Consider the following 19,146-nt stretch of genomic DNA (forward strand, 5'->3'; position numbering starts at 1 on the left):
GCAAGTAAATTGAAATTGATCTTATTGCTTTTTTTTTCCCCCTTAAACATTTAAGGAGGATGTTTTCTGGACAATAGTGTCCAGGTGAATAAAAGTAGGTGCTACAAATGTAACTTTAAATAGCAAACCCAACACAATGATGAAGATTTCAACATTTTAACATCTCACCCACTCTTACTCTCAATGTCTAATTCAGAGTTTTACCAAAAAACACCCCAAACCAAAAAACCCTCCAGTAAACCTTTTGCTTAAAGAATTTGTAATATTCTTTGCGCTGTGATTATGTACTGTGAAAGGAAAGGCAGAAATTATATGAGCTCTGAGAGGCGGTGTTTTATTAAAACTGAAAAAGTTTTACAAGTCTGTCCTTTTTTTTTTTTTTTTAATAAAACAACTAAAGCTTCCTTCTGTCTCCTCCTACTCCTTTGGCTTGGTGCTTACTCCTTAAGCAACTTGCTGCATTTTATAGCTATGGAATTTCACTGGGAAGGGCCTCCCTAAGAAGCCATGTGAACAGGGATACACCATAGTGGATGCACCATAGTGAATGCAGCCAGACAAGATAAGAGATCCCTTTCCTCAGCTCTCCTAAACCCTCGATGCCTTTCCAGTATTCTCTTGTCTCTAGTCACAAAAGACAGCTGACTTCACAGCTGGAAGAACAAGTTGTGCAGTGAATCCCAGTGATTTAACCAAGTAGCAAACCGGGTCATTGGCTTCATTGGCTTCACTGGAATCTCGGTTGCCAGGAGAACTAGGAATCACTAGCCTGGGTCGGGCAACACGGATAAAAGTGTTTCTGTTTCTTGACAGAGAATGAAAACGACGCAGAATGTAATCGATCGGTAGAATATTGATCACTTTCCTTCCTTCCGGACCCTACTTTAAGTGCCGGAGAGCTAAGGCCTCACTTATATGCACCCAGATGCCCCCGAGATCTCCATTTTCCCCAAATGCATAAAAGGCTAAAAACGGCCACATTCCCCAGCACCACGGCGTGGCTGCAGCTCCTTGTTTACCATATAAGTCACACAGGGGGTTCACTCCTCGCCCTCTCCCCTGCTTTAAAGCCAAGTGCGGTGGAAGACTGAGGAGCACCCCCAAACTCCTGCTCAGCCCGAGTCAAGCACCGAAAGCTTCACAGGTTTTTTTCCTGAGCCTTGAAGAGAAACCACATAGCCAGAACCTTTTGAACTCCTAACCCCCGAGGGATATCCGCCTCCCAGAAGAGAGCCGGCTTCCCAGGCAGCTTAGGAAACTTAACCGAGATCCCAGAAAGAAGGCGAGGTGTAGCTCCGGTCGAACGGAGCTCCGAGGCGACATCCTCTTTACCTGCAAAGTTGCAATCTTCGGCCTGAAGTGATGGGATCCGAGGACGGACGGCGCGGGTGCCGTGCGGGGTGAGAGCACGCCCGGCAAATTCCAATGGAATTCCCTTAGTCGCTGCCGAGTTTTGGAGCATTCCAAGGAAAACGATCGAAGCTGGAGCCCACGCAGCTGGCACCGAACTGGGCGGAGTGAGGATGCTCTGAAAGCGAAGCCATAGGAAGCCGGGGAGGGGCGGCCCGGGAGGGGGAGGTAAGCGCCAGGGGAGGAGAACCTCTCCCACCCCCGCCCGCACCGACCCCTGTGGATAAAGTTAAGAGTTCCCACGGCTGACAGCGGATGAGCCCGGAGAAAGGCACCCCGCCCTCCGTCCCTGGCGGCTGCCGGGCTCGGGGTCCGCACAGACCGCGCTGAAAAGGGATAGTCCGGGAAGATGCGCGTCCCACGCACCACACTGCTTGGAGGTGGAGGAGACCCGCGCGCTGGCAGGAGCTGACGCTGCGTCCCCAGCTCGTCCCCCTCGAATAGCCTCCACCTACCGGGGCCAACTGCTTGAGGTCAGCCAGTGAGCAGGGGAGCTCACCACCAGCCAGCCGTCATCCAGCCAAGTCGGTGGCGAGAATCCACCCTGTGGTCCTGGATGCAAGCCAGACACACCTCCAGGCTTAGGGCGGTCTCTGCAGGCGTGTTGGACTTCAGTGCGCTCCGACACCCAGCTTTTGAATGCCCTGCTCTCAGCCCGGTAAACAAGCACCCGTGAGGCCCGCCGCCCGACTGGAAAAAGTAGCCCCCTGCAACTCTGAAAGCTTCTCCCACTCCCGCTTCTCTGGGCGCCTGGCACCCCCTCTCCTGTCCTCAAGGTGTCAGACTTCCCTTGCAAGAGCTGGAGGATGCGGCTTGCCACTAGTGTCAACAATCAAAACAGTCGCAATGAATAAATGATGAGCCACAGCGTTCCAACCACCCCCACCCAGTTTGGTCTTTCCAAACGGCATAGGAAATCAGCAAGTTTCCACCAAATATACCAAAACCCTAAGACGCGAGCCAGCCTAAGGGTGCAAGGTTCTGCGGCCGCAGGTGATGTGCGTGTGTGCGAGTGTGTGCGAGTGTGTGTGTGTGTTACTGGTATCATCTTACTGAGAGTGAGATTTCAAGATAAACGTTATCTCTTGTCCAATCTCTTTAGTGTTCACATATGAAAATAAGATTAAAGTACAGAGAGGAATGCTCACACACACAAACCACACATACACACTATTGGCAAAGTTGGCAATAACACTTGCTGTAACTGCAATACGGTGATTCCCAGCTTGTCACTCGGAAAGGCTTAATTGGTTGTGACCCCATGACCCAGAGAAAGATGGAGTTCACGTGTAAGATAGAGAGTGGAGCCCTTGAGGAATCCTAGCTGGCAATTACCCTCCTGGAGACTCTGTTTCTACCTGATTGCCGTTATTTTCTGAAAGCCCTGAGGTTAGCTGCGGGTCTCTGATTGTATCCCAGCAGATGCCTGATTCAGCTTCCAGTCTGCGCAAAAGCTTAGAGGCAACCGTTTTCTCCTGTCCCAACCACGTTGTTACACCTGGGAAGCTGTGCTGTGCCGACTGCAAGGAGGACTAGTTTCTTCCCATGGAATATTCCCAAGGAATATAAACTGACAAACTGGCATCCATATTCAGACTCTAAAGCACAAAATTAAAGAATTTCCTTTTTTATCTTCCCCTACCCACTTCAGAGTTCACATGAGTTGAGGTTTTTGTAAATAGTTTTCACATGAGTAAAGAGGCTATTACCAGAGATCACAGTGGGGTAACTGTGCATGCTGCTTTTTTTTTTTTAAGTCACTTTTCTTATTTGTTAATTTATCTTTCTCTCTGCCTAACTGCTCCTCTATGGGTTTGTTCCCAGCTCAGCTAGACCCCTATTCTAAATTTCTGAAAGCACTACCTCTAGTCCTTCCCAAAATACTAAGATACATTGAGATAAATCTGGTTTCTACAATGCTTCTGCAGTAAACAAAGGAGAGAACGACAAAATGCTTTTTTCCTTCCTTGAATCTCTTTTTACTCTTTACTGCAAGAAGAATACATTGACATGTTTAAACAGTTCTTTACTTTTCTTAAATGATGGCTTTTAAAAATATGCAAAACGTATCTATCAGTAGACAAGGTAATAACTTTATAATAAATTCAAGTCCACTTTCTAACAAAGGGGGGGGAGACTGTAAACATATATATGGAAATCTATTTTATTTAATGGAATTATAAGTATTTTTGTGACATTTATTGACAATGTTTCTTCTCAGCCTGAAAAACAAAATTCTACATATTGTGTTGGAGTTTATATCTTTAAGATCAACCCGTGGTAGATAGAATTCCACATACTGAAATGAGTATAGGTCTTTATAATGCATATTAAAATACATGCAAGAGAAAAGCTGATCAGTGACAAACTTGTCCATTGTTTAGAAGTGATGAACTTTACTTTGCAACCTTAGCATCTGTACCAAGTTAAATGCTCCTGCCCCTCTAAGGATTTGTTCTTTACAGCAAATGTTATCTGTGTCATGATGTCAGCGAAGAGATATTATACCAATTTTTTCTAATTTGTTATTTTGTTTCCATAAAAAGGTGCCTATGAAACTTCAATAAATACATAACAGAAAAGAACACCAAGGAGAGCACTATGTATGTCAGCCATCTGAGCAGGCTGTATTCCCATGGAAAGAAAAATTTGTATTGATCACTGAGCCTCCTTTTCAACAGTTTCATGTGATTATTGATTGCTGGTCTCATGTCTCCTACAAAATAATTAGCAATTACAGGAAAATTATTTGAAATCTGTTTAAACAATCTGCTGAATTGCATATACTACAGTCATTAGCAATCCAAAGAGTTTATTTTTAACAATTTAAACATACGAGTCTGGCAGCATTCTACGAACCTGTACTCCACATAAAATGCAATTCATTGAAGTCAAAGAAATTTACAATAAAATGTTATATGCTATCTAGAATTTATTTTTAGGACCTTATTAAACAAAACAAGAAAGCGCTCATGTTTCCAAATTAGCAAGAGACAAGTGACCCAAGAAATGATAGCAGTAAAACAATTCTCTGTAATGTCTATTTATAGCTAAGGTATATTGTAGAATGGGGATCACAATTGTTTTAGGAATACAATTTTCAATTTACTCCTAAAGGTTATTGTTCTGTTTAGGAACTGACATGTAACATGTATGAAACACTTTGTTTCAAAGCTGTTTTACCTCAGACATAGAGACAAAGTCACAGAGACAAGTATTTGGAGAATTTATTCATGCACATGTGTCACCATCAGCATTTTTATGTGCCAGTAATGCATCTGTGTATGATGCCATCATGAAGTATGCGATAATGGCCTTTCTGATGCTAAGATAAATTAAGAAATAGGTTATCATTGTCTTTGATGCCCATGTAACCTGTCTTCCACCTTTGTGACCAGGACTTTACCTCCTACTGCACAAGGGCTCACCCAAACTCACTGAAGGGGCTCCACCTCAGCTTAACTTTTGGATTTGGCTCCTGCTCCAGGTTTTAAAATCCTCTGTTTTGTCATCAATGTAATGAGGCTTCAATCTAACCTATATGGCCATGCTATACACACAGCTTTTACCTGCCTATTTTAAAAAAAATTTAACATTTTCTAAGTTATCAAAATTTTATTCCAAAATGTTAATTTTAATGAATCACTACTTATTTCTATAAAATACTTATTTTTCAGGTCTTGAAAATGTGATTGTTTTTATACTATTATTCCCTACTGATATACTTTTGTTGAAAGCCTTTACACAAGCATTTTTGCCTGTATCTCTGATTATGTCCTCAGAATAGATTCCTAGTAATACAGCCATGTGTCATGATGCAGGAATATTTTAAAGTACATGCTGTATGTTATAAGGGAGCTTGTTGCATTGAACCCTCATCAACATGGGGCATCCTTAAGGTCCTTTTTCTTCTTTTCTTTTTTTCTTTTGACTGATTTCCTGCTTGAAAGAAAATGGTATCTCAATGAGTTGTGTTACTAGAAACGGTGACTTTTATATTTTGTATACTTTGCTATTTGTTTCTTTTTGTGAGTTTACATACTTTTTCAATACTTATGGGGTTTTGTTGCTATTCCCCCATTCAGTTTATAATAACTCTTAATATTTGAACATTAGTACATTCCTATATTTATGGAAGATATTTCTCAATTTTTTTCTTTGTTAAATTTGGAGGTAATGTTATTTGTTTTAGAGATGTTTCATTCTTACAAACATTAAACTATCAAATTTTCCCTGATAATTTATTTTAGTACTTTAATGCTCCTAATATCTTTTTCCTCTCATATTCACTTATTTTTTTCAAGCTTTTAAAAAATGATTTTATGTTTAAGGCATTTGCTTAGTCATTAACTTCATAGACCCTGGAATCATGTTATCTAAATTTAAAATCCCAGTCTCAACATTCATTCAACGAATACTTACAGAGTCTATGTTTAAATAGTTTATGGACTGCAAAGCATTGTACTAGGTGCTTCCCATACATCTGCGAGCAAAACAGATAAGATACTGCCCTTGCTGAACTGATATTTTGAAGAGGACAGACGAAAATAATAAATAAATAAGTTAATTACATACTATAGTAGAAGGCAATTAAAAGAACAGGGTATGGGGGCCAGGCACGGTGGCTCACGCCTGTAATCCAGCATTTTGGGAGGCCTAGTGGGGTGGATAAGGAGGTCAGGAATCGACAACATCCGGGCTATCATGGTGAAACCCCGTCTCTACTAAAAATACAAAAAATTAGCCGGGCGTGGTGGCGGGCGCCTGTAGTCCCAGCTACTTGGGAGGCTGAGGCAGGAGAATGGCATGAATCTGGGAGGTGGAGCTTGCAGTGAGCCGAGATCGTGCCACTGTACTCCAGCTTGGGCGACAGAGCGAGACTCCATCCAGAAAAAAAAGAACAGGATATGGGGACTAAAAATGCTGATGGTGACAGATATTGGTGGTGGGTTGTAATTTTAACCAGTTGTCAGGGGAGTCTTCCTTAATCTGGAGACATTTAAGTAACAATCTGGAGGTTAGAGAATTGGCTGTAGGGATTCCAGGTTGAGGAGTGGGGTGAGCTGATTATGTCGTAAAGTATTTTTCTTGCCGCTATAATGAGGATAGACTGAGGGAAGCAAAGGTGGAAGCAGGGAGAACAGTTAAGAACCTACTGAAACAAACCAGGAAATACGGTGTTAACCAATTTGTACAAAGTAGAGGTGGATTGAAGATCTAGTCTGAAGATAGATTCAACTGAATTTTCCAAAATGTTTGTATGCAGGCTATCTAAGAAGAGTTAAGCATAGCTATGAGATTTTTGGCTTGAGCACGTAGATGACTCTGAGTAAAGGATATTATAAGATGGAGAAGATAGGAGTTAGGACTGTTTTTAGGGAGAAGATTGGGAATTCACTTGTGGACATGTTAAGTCTGAGATGGCTATAAGAACACTTAAAAGCTGTGTGACCTTGGATAATGTCACTGAACTTCCACATAACTTGGTTTTCTCATCTGTAAAAGAGTGAAGTAATTGTTCCTACCTCACAGGCTTGTTATGAGGACCAAAGCATTTTTGTAGGTAAAGCACTTACAAAAGTGATTAAAACAAAATATGCAATGTGTAAGTTTTGCCTCATTATTATTATTAGATATAATTCCAACATATTTGGAACTAATTTAAGCATGCATTATTTAGTGACGATCTAATTCTTTCTCTTTTACAAAATAGGAAACCAGTACGGTTTATTACAACTGGAAAATAATGAATTAATTCTTCATTTTCATACTGATTGATGATATCATGTCTTTACTATAAACCACATTCTTCTGCCAATGCCTCTTTGCAAGCCATCTATTCTTTACCTCTGGTACCTTCCTTTATTTTTATGAATTGGCCCCAAATTGCATTTGTTTCCTTCTCTGTCCTTTTAGGTGTTGGCCAGTTACTAATCATTACAGCTGGAAGGCTGGGGTTGGGCAGCACCTTTGTCAATTCCCAGTGTCTAACTGGATACAGCTAGTGAGAGCCATTATTGCAAAGATGAAATGAGCTAATGCATGTAAAGTGCTTGCAACAAGGATGAGCACATATTTATGCTCAATAAATGTTACGTGCTGTCAGTATTATATGTACTTACCATTGAATGAGGGTCTGCTGGCCCCAGGATAGAAAAATTGTTTACCCACTCACCCCATTCTCGTGATCCACGCTCTAGGAATGTAATGGCCAACCTTGTTTTTACTAACCCTGTTCTTAGACTCTCCCTTTCCTTTAATCACCTAGCCTTGTTTCCACCTGAATTGACTCTCCCTTCGCTAAGAGAGCCAGACAGACTCCATCTTGGCTCTTTCACTGGCAGCCCCTTCTTCAAGGACTTAACTTATGCAAGCTGACTCCCAGCACATCCAAGAATGCAATTAACTAATAAGATACTGTGGTGAGCACTATCCGCAGTTCCCAGGAATTCGTCCGATTGATAACGCCCAAAGCCCCGCGTCTATCACCTTGTAATAGTCTTAAAGCCCCTGCACCTGGAACTGTTTACTTTCCTGTAACCATTTATCCTTTTAACTTTTTTGCCTGCTTTACTTATGTAAAATTGTTTTAGCTAGACCCCCCTACCCTTTCGAAACCAAAGTATAAAAGAAAATCTAGCCCCTTCTTCGGGGCCGAGAGAACTTTGAGCGTTAGCCGTCTCTTGGCCGCTGGCTAAATAAACGGACTCTTAATTCGTCTCAAAGTGTGGCATTTTCTCTAACTCGCTCAGGTACAACGGGAAGACTTCTATGCCAAATACAGACTACTTATCTTAACATATCTCTTCTCCATTCCAACCTGGAGACATTTCATAGCATACAATTTACGTTCTTTTAACTACTCTCTTCCACAAGTTGTGATATCTTCCTAGATCTGAAGTGGAAGTAACTACCATCAGAAGACCAAAGAAAGATATTCAGTTGCCTCAAAAGGTAGAATTAGTATATGTGCAGAAGACCACTTTCCTAGTGGATTTGAATATATACTAATGTAGATAATGCATACTAATTTTGAAAAGGAAGTAGATAATGAAGATGGTCACCAGACCTTCCTATTGATTATTGGAGGACAGGTTTGCGTGATTCCTAAAGCAATCCACTAGTGTAACATCAATTTTGTTTTACAATCCATGTTGCATTATATTTGAACTTAGTGGAAATCCTTCTATATTCTGGTGATACAGCAACAGTTACATCTACAAAATAGCAACATTTTTTATGAAATCTTTTTTTCTGACATGAATTTTGTGAAAATTTAAGAGCACTTGAAAAACTGCTGCTAGTCAGATGCCATTTTAGGCTGGAACATGTTACCTAATTTTTAAAATCAGGCCATTCTGGAAAAAGAAAAAAGCATAATGTTATTATTTAGAGAAAGTCCTTCTTCTTACCAATTGTAGGTCTTGATTTATCTGGGTCTGCATTTTTAAAAAAATGATTATATAAGTTTCTAAGGAAATAAATAAATGTTAAATGAAATGATTCTCATCTACATACAGTATCAAATAAAATGAAATCTGACTGATCAAATGACTTTTAAAGTAGCTGATATGGGGCACTATAGTAGAGTGATCAGGACAAAAATTCTACAGCCAGACTTCCTAGGTTTGAATTCAACTTTTGCCACTTATTGGGGGTGTATGGTTTTGGCCACAATGCTTTATCTCTATATATCAATTTATTCATTTCTAAAATGGAAAATATAATAGTAGTACCTTCTTCATAGGATTGGTATAGAAATCTGTGTAAATAAATGTAAGACTATATGTTGCTTTGATTTTTACTTTTACATCAAAATATGTTCATACTCTGATTTTTCACAGAGGGTAAGGATGTTTCCCAAAATGTTAATAAAAATGTGGTCTATTCAACAAGGTTACAGCTTATTTTGGATGAATCCTTGCAATGTATCAGTGCAGAACAAAGTAGAATAGAGATTTGCAATTTATCCATGAATTTAAGCAGAGAAAAGAGCAAATTTAAGGAGCTCAGAGCTGCAAGAGCAATTCAGCCCTGGATGGTCTGGATTGTCTGGATTGTCTGTTCTTCCAAACTATCCTGGAAAAGCCTTCTCCCACTGTGTAGGCAGCAGCACACAACCAGGGAAAATCATGTCATAGAATGAGCTTTGAATTTTTAATTAATTCAAGAAATAATTTTGAGGTTTTAACACAGAGATACACATTTGTCCTCAGAAATAACACACTTCCATATCTTTTACTAGTTATTTCTCATGTAGTGCTTTAAATTCATTCATTTTTTTCCCCAGGTACTTGACATTATATGGTGTCCACATTCGTGGTCTCCATAATTGGAATAGCTGGGTTCAAATCCTGTCTTTCCTGTCTTTACCCCTTTCTATGAAAATGGCCTTAGGCAAGAGTAACTCAACCGTTCTGTGACTCAGATTCTTACTTCAGCAAATTGACATATTTATAGTATTTTATTTCTTTCATTGTTATGAGCATTGCATTTGGTAGTATTTATAAAACACAATATAAAAGTTCAATAAAGATAAATTTTATTCCTTCTTCTCAGTGCAGGAAACTTGCTTTAAGAGCTTCTGAAAGGACAATATCCAGAGCACAGTGTATAAGCCCAACTGGTATAGTTTTCACATGAACATAAATTTTTTTAAAAAAATAAAGAAAACCAGTCAAAGCAAAATAAAAGCTCCATTTATAAAAGGCACATTTAAATATTTCCCTATAACATATGATAAAACTATGGACGTTAACTGCTCAGAGTGTTTCTAAAGCAATCATCAAATATTTGTCATTAAAGCCAACCCTGGTATCTGGCCTGATAATGTGTGTTATTTATGTGTGTGTATCAACCATGCTTCCCATGGTGAAATCTAAGTGTCCTCAATTGTTTTATTCTTTCTGATCCAAAAGCAATGAAATTCCTCCTGACAATTACACACACCATCAAAGAATGAAATCCTCTTCTTAGTGTCCCAATTACGACACAGACTTCTCTGCTCTTTCCCTTAAAAAGATGTTCAAATTCTTGTTGACTTAATCATCACCCTGCTGGATTCCACCTCTTTGTAGAGTCAACATCTCATCCCAGTTTTCCCAACACATTCCTGGTTTTAGGGCTGAAATTTCTGCATGGGGGAAACTTCTGGGTCCTGGGTAAATCAGGACAGTTGGGCCTCTTACATCTTTGTTGACAGCCTTGAAAATTGATTATACAAAATGGAGTCATTTTTTTTTTCTCCTAGTCAACTAAATAGAGTTGTGGGAGCATAGGGAAAAGCACTGAAGTACAAATACCTACTCCAGGAACTGTCATGCAAGCCCATTCAGAAATCACAATGGCCTGCTATGACTTTCAGAGTGCAAGTTTTACCTAGTAACTGCTGCCACTCACCAATTAGAACTCTCTATCTCCTGCCAGACACTACTGGCACCAATAAACTTTCTGTCAAAACAACTTAGCTTACACAACCGTCCGCTCCTCCCCAATAAAAAGCCAGCATTTACCTTTGTTCTTCAGACACATCAACAGCCACTCTGGTCTCTGTGTGTGTATGTCCCGAATTGCAATTTTTACATATTATTCCCAAATAAACTCTTTGCTTGGAGATTTGTCTCTCCATGTATTTAGTTCATGTTGGCAGACCCCAAACTAAAATAGCTTCTTTTGCTTCTGAATTTCCATGTAATAGGCTTAGCTTTTTCCATCCATTTGATATTTACTGAGTTCATATTTTGTCATTGTTTTACCATCTCAATAGATGTTAATTTTTCAAGAAGTCCAGAAAATATGTATTCATTATTTTACGTGAACACTAAAGCCAGTAGTGCTAAATTCAAATCTTGCTAATTACATCAGCTTAAGAATTTTAATTAATTGTTCTTTAAATTTAGTCTTTCATTTATAAAAGAATATCTACTATAGCAAATATTATTCTCGGTCTACCAACTCAATTTAGGAAAAAAAGGTATTCAAAAACATACGACCAAAATATTATAGAGATCCAAATACATTACAATTTTTTATATATATTTTTTTATTATACTTCAAGTTCTAGGGTACATGTGCACAATCTTAAATACAATTTGAAACTCTATTTTTCTGTTAGAAAATAATTGTTTTGGTCAACTAGAATATAAAACACATAGATAAAATTGAAAAGTATTCACTTATGATATTCAATTTATAAATTTACCTGTCAATAAATTTACAAATCATATAATATAAAACATTTAGAAACGCCACTTTCTTCTGGTCTCATATTTTGTGAAATAACTTGTTTCAAACTCTTCACTTGCAATTTCAAAATAAGTTTCTTGGTTGTCATTGGAACCTTTATTTGAATCATCAAATAGCTTACAGAAAACCTTATTTTTATTTTTATTCATACTCTTGGAGATATATTTTTGAACACATGATGCATTCTATGTATAATGCCATCATTAATAGGTCTATGTTACGCCTCAAGAATCCGTCACATAGCATTGGAAGATTTTTTCTTTTATTCTTTTTATCCCACACTCTTAATCTCCACAAAACAAACAAAAATATATTAGGCTTTTTAATTATGCAAGGCTAACACTTACAATGTTATCGAGCACTTAAATTATGAGCCATATTCCTAGAAATAAGTACCACATCTGTATTGTATTTCTTGTCTTTTTGTTTCACTGATAACTCCTTTTCTTCTGGTTTTCTATTTGTTTGTTTATTTCTTTGTTTCTTGAGACAGGGACTTATTCTGTCACCCAACCTTCAGTGCAGGGGCATGATCATGTCTCACTGCAGCCTCAAACTCCGAGAATCAAGTGATCCTCCTGCCTCAGTCTCCCAAGTAGCTAGGACCACAGGTACACACCACCACACCTGGCTAATTCTTTCTTAAATTTTTGTAGAGATGGGGTGTACTTTGTCACCCAGGCTTGTCTCAAACTCTTGGGCTTAAGCAAGCCTCCCACCTTGGCCTTACAAAGTATTGGGATTGCAAGCATGAGCCACCATGCCTGGTCTCACTGATGACTCTTTAACCTGGTGAGTTCTACAGCATTCATGAGCTGCATTGATTGAAATTATTTAAGGTGAATTTTCATCTGCTAGATGTTACTTTTCACTATTTTTCATCAAAATGAGGTTATTAAGAAAATCTCCAATCTCGCTCGTCTTTGTTTTGTGCTGCCATAACAGAATACCTGACACTGAGTGACATATAAATAACAAAAATTTATTTCTCACAGCTCTGGAGGCTGGGAAATCCAAGATTAAGATGCTAGAAGGTTACAACCTAGAGTTTCTGCTTCCAAGATGGTGACTTGAACCCTGCAACATTAATCCATTCAGGGCACAGCTTTCATCAGCTAAACACCTCCCATGAGGTCCCACTTTCCAACACTGTGGCATTGAGGATTACATTTTCAACACATGAATTCTGGGGGACATATTCAGAACATAGTACCTCCATTGCATGATATAAAAAGCTACTTAAGAACTCTGACTGACAGATTTATATCTTTTCTGAGTTGTAATTTAGGGATACTAATGGAAAGAAAACAAAGATTTAGTTGGATTACATGGAGTATGTAGTTGTGCTGAAAGTGGTTAAATGCCAAGGTTGTGCTTTTTGGTGGTAGTTTGAGTTATTCTGATTGCACCAGTTTTCATATTCATTTTGGAGAAAATATAGAAAATACAGCAACAAATAGTCCTGGTTCTTATGAAAAAAAGAAAAGGAGAGCGAGAGAGAGGACGGGGAGAACAGGATGAAGGAAAATGCCTGCTCTGTATGTATCCTAGAATTAGTTACTCCTGCCTAGTAAGTCCAGCTCTCTGAAACTCTTTAAGAATATAACAGATAAAATATATTCTCATTTCTCAATGAATTAATGCATTTTTTTTCTTCTTCGGCCCTGTAACAGTGGTTCCAGATCTGTGGTGTCACTTTTCAACAAGAGGTCCCTTGAGTTAAGTTCAAGTTGGCTGTAATAAACATTACCTCTGCCATGTCTTGTCACAGCCTGGTGCCATCAGGGAAGTACTTGTTGCCAAGATGTAAATTTTTGACATAGCACAATGTAATAAAGCACCTCAGCTTCTCTAGAAAGAAAAATGTTATATTTTTGGATGTGTTTCTTTTGAAGCATCTTTTCCTTTTATGAGAAAATATAAATTTGGTTATATACATTAAAAGGCAGAATTTGCTGGTTCTGTTTGGAAGAAGGTGGAGTACATGTTTGAATAGCCAAAAGATTTGACCTCCAAAAGGAGAAATTGTATCTTTCTGGAGATGGACTTAATGTCATTATGCATAAGGATGTTATGATTACTTTACGTGATGAAATGTTTTGACTTTCAGGAAAACAGTTGATTTTCTAAAGGGTGCCAATGTCTGTGAAATAACCGAAAAAAATATAATCATCAAGACACCAAGTGTTTATTTCCATAAAGTCAATTGGCATGGACAAAGTCTGGTTTACGGCATGCATAGTAAACCTTTATGGTAGTGTTCTGTTTGCTAAATTTACTCCCCCTTGGGTTTCTCATCTACAACTTGGGAGTAATAGCATCTAACAAAATTTTGATTATTTAAGTGAAACATTCTTATAAGATATATATTAATGTATTATGTCATAGCTATATTACATTAAAATGTTTACATCGCATTTAAACACTTTTTTTTACTGTATCAAATTTCATTTCAAGGTTTTCAAATTATTTGTAGTAAAACTAACTTAAAAGGCTTTTATACTAAAATCCCTACTTGTGGATAAAAGCTTGTTTTTTTCAGATGAGATATCTACTATGGTAGTACTATTTAATTCTTATTTATGACAACAAGAAAAGGAAGCATAAGATTTATATTTAAGGATTTACAGTAGGCAAATATTTATAAACATCTTTTAAATCAATTATATGAGGGAAGAGAGTAGGTGATTAAACCTAGCAATGGTTTATATAGAGATCAAGGCTATAAAGGTTGTGAAATGAAGGGAAGTTATATGTGCCTACTTCATGGAGCCCTCCAATTTCTCAGGTGGAAAGCATATGTGCTTCATTAGGTTACAGACTGAAGTAAGAAAAGATTAGGCTAAATCGCTAGCCCTGAGGACTAAAAGCAACAAACCTCAACAGCTCCAAATAGAACAATCCATGTAAATGTGGCATTAGTATCTAGCATACCAGCTGTGTGGTGCAATCACTCAGCTATTAATGACTTCGCATGGGACATGTAACTTGCGCTCTGTACCAAATTCCAGAACCCTTTTCTTCTGTTTCTATAATTTTCAGTGCCTCTTCCCAGTGTGACCTAAAACTTCTTTCTTTCTCAGCTCTGAGCTGTCTTTTCATAGATAACATGAGAATATGGAAACTAATGCTATTAAAATGCTTTTAATATTGAGAATTTGCTGAAGTGTCAAATGTAATGCTTTCAATTGTCTTCACTGAAATTGCAATATTTGAGGAGTTATTTGGAAATGCACACACACACACATATACATCAGTCAAGCAAAGTAATTTCTAATGGAAAGTTACTGAATCGGATTACAAAATATAGATATAGAAATCTGTTTATTTTTACACTAAATGTTAAGATGTTCTTGAAAGTGGAAACTGTTAAAAAAATTGTAAATTATAATTGATATCAAGAAAAGAGAGACTACTATTTAATCACTTAGCACAAATTAAACCCCAAAAGGCAGAAAAAAAGATAATGATCAAGAGTAAATCAATTTAGTTTTAAGAACTAACATTATTTTGATTTTATAACTAAGTAATTTTATTTTAAAATCTTTAGCACTGTTTATAAAGAGACAGTATTTGGGGATACTATTTTGCATTGTTTATAAAAAGCCACATTTTTGTATACCTGGCTCTCTTTTAAGAAAGTTCTTGAGTAATAGGTCACAATTTTCTAATTTCAGAAGTTCAATCCATGCCATTATTATTGAGGTCAATTGCTTATTAATTTTCAGAGTTAAACATAAGAAAATATTAATGGCCACAGAAAATGTTCCTTATTGTGAACCAACACTGAAAGAAAGTAGTGGAAATGCCTAGTATGATAATTGACTCAATGGATGTATGTGATGCTATGGAGAAAAGGCACGAATTTCCATCTTTATGTCCCAACACCATTTTTCCATACTGGCATAAAAAAAGTGATAGACATTACTAAGATTACTAAGTTGGAATAATCTATCAGCTAGAAACAGCTCTATAATATTAACCTCATCTCTAGATTTTACAGGGAAGAAACTGAGAAGAAATCACTCATTAAGGATTATATTATTAAACTTATTGGCCCAGATGACATTGCTCTAACTGAAAAAAAAAAAAAAAAAAAAAAAAGCAGCTAGCAAATGTTGAATGGAAGGGCATACGTGAGCAAAAGTAGCAACAAGTAGGCTAAGTTGGTGAGTTATTGTTGGGGAGTACTAGATCAAAAAATACAATTAAGAGAAAGTTGGATATCTGCTGAGATACAGAGAACCATTCTGCAGCCAGTGTGGATTATCATGACCCCCTTAATAAGAGTGTATTTTGAATAAGAACCAGAAAAATGAAAGGAATGTAGTATGCTCCCTGGGGTAATTATAAGTTGCTCCCTGCCTGCCTACTTCCCCCACCACTACAAATGGCTTTTAGAAATATTTTAAGAGAGAAACATTGGCTTTATAGAATAATACATGCGACTAACAAACAATTCAGTGATACTAATTTGCATATTTACAAAACTACATTTTCCTTATTACATTTGTTGTTTTCCATTTATGACAAACATGATCTATCATATTTTTGAACTACCATGGTGATTCATGAGTACATGAGGTTGAGGTTCTCCTGCAGGAGACATGTCTATTAACTTCTGTTCTTTTCCCTTTAAGAAACACTAGGCTTGATCCTTCTCTACAGTGTCCAGACTTTTACTGTTTTCCAAAATTATTTCACTACTTGTTTTCCTTGTTTTAAATAGCCCCTTTCAACGTGAAAAGTATCCAAACAAAAAAAATACAACAAATGAGCATTTTTCTACATGCATTTTTCAACATACACTTTTGTTCCTTCTTGTAAGTCTGATAATTATAAAGCTTTCTTTTGAAATCTAGATTTCCATTCCAGTGAAAGTCTATGACATCATCCATAGTGGCACAGACTTTCTTGATTGTCACTTAGCCAGGGTAAGCACATGAGCTGCGTAAAGCAATTTAGATGTCATAGGATAAAGAAAAGAACAGAATATTTGGTGAGCGGAGAAAAAATATATCCAGGGAAATAGAAACGGACTGAGAGTACAATGGGAATGAGGAATGGGAATGATGAATAAATGGGATAATGAGCAAAAAAAGTGGTTAATACCGTCATTAACCAAACCTCTTTATCTGAAACGGTAGGTAAATCATTCTCCACTCACTCCTACTCTTGCACTTACTGCAAGTAACCAAATGTTCTCTTTTTATAGTAGGAATTTCAACCTCTGGTAAATAATTTTTGCATTCTGGACACAGGTCTGGAAAATAAAATTGCTATACAGTGGTAAAGAAGAATTCCTACTTGGCAGAGTTTCAGCAAAACTCTAGTTTTATCGTAGAGTGGGATGCCGTTCGGTACATTTATTTTACTGTATTCTCTGGATTATTGCTATATATTTGATTGTGCCAGTGAAAAACAAGAACATGGTTCTTGGGCTTAGAAAGTATATCTAATAGTCATTTTTAAAAACAAATTCTGTCTTTAGGTTTAGTATTTAAAATCACTAAATTAAAAAGAAAATCAAGGGCTGAGGTCAACAACTGTTCTTTTTACCTTCTCAATTTATCTTTTTCTTACAAAGAAAGCCACCCTTCCCCATTTCAAGCTCTAGAAACTCACCCAAACCCACGAGTATCAACACAGAGAAGAGTAGGTAACCCCTGACCCAAGTTGGGAAAGTTGTTCTCTGTGATTTATAGGTCACAAAAGTGACCTTCTCCCTGTCCTTTGAAGCTTGCAGTTTCAGATTATTTACACTTAAAGCTGCAGATAGCCCTATTTCCTACTTTATAGAGAAAACAATGGACTCTTTAATAGAATAAATTGTCTCCATAATCAGTGAAGAGACTGGGAACAGCATACAAAGAAGAAGAGATGGAGAGAGATGAACAGAGGTAGAGACGTATGATAGAGATCAAGATGAAGAGTAAGAGAGAGCTGGAGACAGGAACTGAGTTCCTGGAACCAGCTGAGCCTGAGAGCCGCTCCACATCTGCCCTTTCTCTGGGGATGGTGATTCAATGCATTGCCCTTGTGTTGGTTGATTTATTTCGGTTTTGTCCTCCGTTAAACTCCGTTAAACTGTGAGTTGGATCTCACCACTTGCAAGAAATAGGGTGCTGATTAACCAAGGAACAAAAAAAGGGATAGAAGGCGTATGAGGACTCTAAAGCCCATTAGTATATCAGTTCTACTGTCACTTCTAGTACATTTTGGCATGAGATATTGGAGGAGTGATTTATTCTGACTCAATGTCAGTCCATTCATTAGCCAAATGGAAATAAACTTTTTCTCATATATTTTCTGAGAAAATCAATATAATTTGCAGGAGGGAAGGAATATCTAGTTGTTCTGAACTAAACTGTAAAGCCTACCTCAGCCCATAATGACACGATACTGAGCTCAAAATGGAGGAGCTGTGGAGGACGAAGAAAGAATGAATTGATTGCTAAGATGCTACTGTCCACCTTGGTGAGAATGCTTCAAGGTTTGGTATAGTTAGGCTTTTGAAGAACGGTTATTCTTTGCAATAGAAAGCCCTCCCATACAGAATAACTATCTATTCTATCTTTTGCAGAAGTGAAGCCCAGTTTATCCCCAAATAATTTCATTCTTTTCTTTTCATAATCCTGCCTATCTTTTAAAATCAACAAGCCTACAATATATTTTTCTCAATAATTTTTATTTTTTGGATGTTTTGAAGCTCTTTATGTCCTTTAAGAAAATGAGCCTTTGAGACCCACTTTTATGACTCTTAAGAAAGCCTGGCTTTTTCATTCGTTTCCTTTTGTGGTCTGATCCCCACCATTTAGTGACATTTATTATAGACTATAAAAGGATTCTTGTATTTATTTCAACAAGAATTTTTGTTGTTACTGTTACTAATGGTTTCTATTAGATTCACTGTCTAAAGTGAATAAAATGGATAGTTGTTTGTGGTATGTTTCTAGATGTATGCAATAAATGAAATATTAGTCTATTTTATGAACCTAGAGTAAATGATAGCTGTGACACTTAGGAATGACATTTCACTTATAATATTTATCTAATTGTTAATGGTTTAATAACTGCAATAAAACAGAACTGCAATAAACAGCAGCCTTTGCGTCAGCTTGGCTCTCCTTCCTGTTTATGTGCTCTACACTTTCGAGAAGAGGCGATCGTTTTGCTTTTTCAATCTGATTGTGTGGAAACAGCACAGAACAGTGGCAGAGGAAGTGTGGGACAAGATTTCTAACAGGGATTCCCCTCATCAGATTCCCTATTCTGGATTTAATGTTCTTCGTCTTTTCAGTCTCCCTTCTAGCCCCCTCTATATGTCCCGAAGTACAATATCAACAGGTAAAAGACAAAATGTGATTAAATGAGGAAGCATGCTAATATGATCCTAAGGTTACATTTCTAAAACGAGTCATTCTAGATGAATTATCTCTCACCATATTACTTTCTCAAATGCAGCTTGTTTGTGAAACCCTTATATAAGAA

At 37.5% G+C, this 19,146-nt stretch overlaps 1 protein-coding gene across 4 annotated transcripts in view; it reads right to left on the reverse strand.

Moving 5' to 3' along the window:
* Positions 1-2,240, reverse strand: part of TRPC4 (transient receptor potential cation channel subfamily C member 4) — a 232,133-nt gene extending 229,893 nt beyond the window's left edge. For 2 of the 4 annotated variants that reach the window (XM_054446873.2, XM_063650766.1), the window contains exons 1-2: positions 1,866-2,240; positions 1,333-1,528 (exon numbers count right to left, since the gene is read on the reverse strand). The gene's annotated coding sequence lies outside the window, so the exon portion shown is untranslated. Of the gene's footprint in view, positions 1-1,332 lie in introns of all 4 variants that reach the window. The other 2 variants (XM_063650765.1, XM_054446872.2) reach the window with 2 other exon arrangements.
* Between the last annotated feature and the right edge of the window lie 16,906 nt (positions 2,241-19,146).

The sequence above is a fragment of the Pongo pygmaeus genome, chromosome 14 (assembly GCF_028885625.2).
Source record: "Pongo pygmaeus isolate AG05252 chromosome 14, NHGRI_mPonPyg2-v2.0_pri, whole genome shotgun sequence".
Classification (NCBI taxonomy): Eukaryota; Metazoa; Chordata; class Mammalia; order Primates; family Hominidae; genus Pongo; species Pongo pygmaeus.